Source organism: Cyprinodon variegatus, unplaced genomic scaffold (assembly GCF_000732505.1).
Source record: "Cyprinodon variegatus isolate N-32 unplaced genomic scaffold, C_variegatus-1.0 Scaffold1503, whole genome shotgun sequence".
NCBI lineage: Eukaryota > Metazoa > Chordata > Actinopteri > Cyprinodontiformes > Cyprinodontidae > Cyprinodon > Cyprinodon variegatus.
Window position 1 is genome coordinate 115,764 of NW_015151956.1, and position 4,067 is coordinate 119,830.

Genomic DNA, 4,067 nt, shown 5'->3' on the forward strand with positions numbered 1-4,067 from the left:
CAGTATTTCTCCAATCTCATGTACAGGGGACTAAATATATCAGACATTGTTTGCATTATAATAGTGACAGTTATTAAGGTGGGGTCCACTCAGCTTTTCTAGGGGTCCTAACAGAGCAGTTGACTCTCAGACTGCAGGAAAACTTGTGGTTCCTAGAATTTCTCAAAGTAGTATAGGAGGCAGAGCTTTGAGTAATTAGGCTCTTCCTCTGTGGAACAAATAGCTTTAGCTTATGAGGCAAACCCTCTGTCTAGTTTTAAGACTTTTCTTTTTTTTTAATAAAGATTATAGTTAGAATTGCTAAGTCTATCCTTAGCTATCTCTGAAGAACATTGGGACCAATTTCCTTATTCTGGTACATTCTCCTTCCATCAAGTTTTGTGTTATTTGGTGATGTTTCGACTAATATTATTTTTTCTCTTTTTTCCTGAGCTGGTTCTACAGGTTTCTTCCTGTTGAAGAGGAGTTTCCCTCCACTTTTATTTCACACTTGGTCGATTGCAGCAAAGTCTATGAATCACCTTTTTTAATTACTATGCCAATATGATACCAGTGAATTTCTCCGCTATGAGATCAATAAAGCTCATCTAACCTAATCTAATCTATGACAATGTGCATTAAATTGTCTACTGTCTTACATGCTCATTCAGGGGAATTGACTGGTGGTGGTTCATGCTTGGATCTAATCTACTTGTTTGGATAGAAAATTGTTGCCATTTTTAAACTAACTAAATGGCAAGCAGAAATGTTTATTTTAATCTGTTTTTTTTTTTCTTAGTGACTGCTATTCCCTTTGTGATGGATAGTCAGCTATGTTTCAGGTGCGCACAGCCCTGCACGATGCACAAATCAAAGCTGTAAAAGTATTACATAAACAGTTAACACACACTTTGTATTGTACATCTACAGACATAATGATAATATTAAGATAAGAAAAAAAAAAAAAAAAAGGTTGCTAAGAAGCCCAATCAGGCCTGTACCTTGCATTAATGATACTTCCCCATGATGGTTTTATTTGAAAGATTGTCATTTCAGTAATTTCCCTCTGGGATTATTAAAGTATGTCTGATTCTGATTTCAGTTTATCACTGAATGATATGCTAAATTCTAAGAAAAGAAAAATCTATAAAATGTAGCTCTCTTCGGAATTTCAAGATCTTTAAATTTTATATAATATTGTAATGGACATAACACAAACAGAGGGTTCAATGTTCCTCATCTTTCCATAAATGCATGACATACTAAAATATAGTATCCTAAAATAAATCAAGATGATAGCAAAGGTAGATTGATGGTTTTGTGAAGTTATTAGATACTGTATATCAATAATTTCTTCTATCAATTGGTATGAGTCACACAAAAACATACTAAGCCTCCACACCTTACATGTATTCTTTATTGAGATTTTTAATATTATTTTTATAACAAAATACATTCTAGGCACCGCTACATACAACACATTTAATTTTAACTTTGGATTGCTTCATATAAATAAAAACCAAAGTAACCAATTTGGTTATCTTAGTTTTGTATCTGTGTGTGATTCTGACACACGAATATATATTTTTTTACATCTTCCAAGAACAGGTCCTAATAACAGTGTGTAATATTTGCATTAATTTGTAGGGTAGTTCATATGATTCTGTATTACTATGTCTTGTAAAAGAAATACATGTTCTATGCTACAAAGAAAATATAGTAAATTAATGGCAAAATTAATAAATAAATAAATAAATAGAAATATTGGTATAAATATCAGGATTCAATACAAACAAATACAGTGCAATACATTTGACTAAATAATGAAGATTTTCTAGACTTATTTGGCACTAAAGAATTGTTTCTTTAGTTAAAAATGGCTGCTGTAATCACTGCTGTTATTAACAGAAAACTTGCTTTATAGGTCACTCCTGAAGAGGCTGTGGTTGTCGCTGAAAATGTTGTGGTTGGAGCTGATGTGGTAGAGGGTGGCCCTGCAGTTGTTGGAGGAGCTGCAGTCATTGTTGGAGCAGCTGTGGTTGTTGTTGAAGCAGCTGTGGTTGTTGGGGCAGCTGTGGTTGCTGGAGCAGCTGTGGTTGTTGNTTCCTGCCGAGGTCTGAGCGCCAAAGACTATACTTTCTTATCAATAAATTCTTCTAATTATCTTTTCTCTCTGTGTTGGTTTTTTAGAATTGAATTGTCTACTGTCTTACATGCTCATTCTGGATAATTGACTGGTGGTGGTTCATGCTTGGATCTAATCTACTTGTTTGGATAGAAAATTGTTGCCATTTTTAAAAATTTTTAAACTAACTAAATGGCAAGCAGAAATGTTTATTTTAATCTGTTTTTTTCTCCTTAGTGACTGTGCTATTCCCTTTGTGATGGATAAACAGCTATGTTTCAGGTACGCACAGCCCTGCACGATGCACAAATCAAAGCTGTAAAAGTATTACGTAAACAGTTAACACACACTTTGTATCGTACATCTACAGACATAATGATAATATTAAGATAAGATAAGAAAAAAAAAAAAAATAGTTGCTAAGAAGCCCAATCAGGCCTGTACCTTGCATTAATGTTACTTCCCCATGATGTTTTTATGTGAAAGATTCTTATTTCAGTAATTTCCCTCTGGGATTATTGAAGTATGTCTGATTCTGATTTAATTTTATCACTGAATGATTTGCTAAATTCTATGAAAACAAAAATCTATAAAATGTAGCTCTCTTTGGAATTTCAAGATGTTTAAATTTTATATAATATTGTAATGGACATAACACAAACAGAGGGTTCAATGTTCCTCATCTTTCCATAAATGCATGACATACTAAAATATAGTATCCTAAAATAAATCAAGATGATAGCAAAGGTAGATTGATGGTTTTGTGAAGTTCTTAGATACTGTATATCAATAATTTCTTCTATCAATTGGTATGAGTCACACAAAAACATACTAAGCCTCCAGACCTTACATGTATTCTTTATTGCAATTATTAATATTATTTTTATAACAAAATACATGCTAGGCACCGCTACATAGAAAACATTTAATTTTGAACTTTGGATTGCTTCATATAAATAAAAACCAGAGTAACCAATTTGGTTATCTTAGTTTTGTATCTGTGTGTAATTCTGACACACAATTATATATTTTTTTACATCTTTAAAGAACATGTCCTAATAACTGTGTGAAATTTTTGCATTAATTTGTAGGGTAGTTCATATGTTTCTGTATTAATATGTCTTGTAAAAGAAATACATGTTCTATGCTACAAAGAAAATATAGTAAATTAATGGCAAAATTAATAAATAAATAAATAAATAAATAGAAATATCGGTATAAATATCAGGATTCAATACAAACAAATACAGTGCAATACATTTTACTAAATAATGAAGATTTTCTAGACTTATTTGCCACTAAAGAATTGTTTCTTTAGTTAAAAATGGCTGCTGTAATGACTGCTGTGATTAACAGAAAACTTGCTTTATAGGTCACTCCTGAAGAGGCTGTGGTTGTCGCTGAAAATGTTGTGGTTGGAGCTGATGTGGTAGAGGTTGGCCCTGCAGTTGTTGGAGCAGCTGCAGTCATTGTTGGAGCAGCTGTGGTTGTTGGAGCAGCAGTGGTTGCTGAAGCAGCTGTGGTCGTTGTTGCAGCAGCTGTGGTTGTTGGAGCAGCAGTGGTTGTTGGAGCAGCTGTGGTTGTTGGGGCAGCTGTGGTTGTTGGATTAGCTGTGGTTGTTGCAGCAGCTGTGGTTGTTGGAGCAGCTGTTGTCGTTGTTGCAGCAGCTGTGGTTGTTGGAGCAGCAGTGGTTGTTGGAGCAGCTGTGGTTGTTGGGGCAGCTGTGGTTGTTGGATTAGCTGTGGTTGTTGCAGCAGCTGTGGTTGTTGGAGCAGCTGTGGTTGTTATTGCAGCAGCAGTGGTTGTTGTTGCAGCAGCTGTGGTTGTTGCAGCAGCAGTGGTTGTTGTTGCAGCAGCTGTGGTTGTTGGAGCAGCTGTGGTTGTTGTTGCAGCAGCTGTGGTTGTTGGAGCAGCTGTGGTTGTTGTTGCAGCAGCTGTGGTTGTTGCAGCAGCTGTGGTTGTT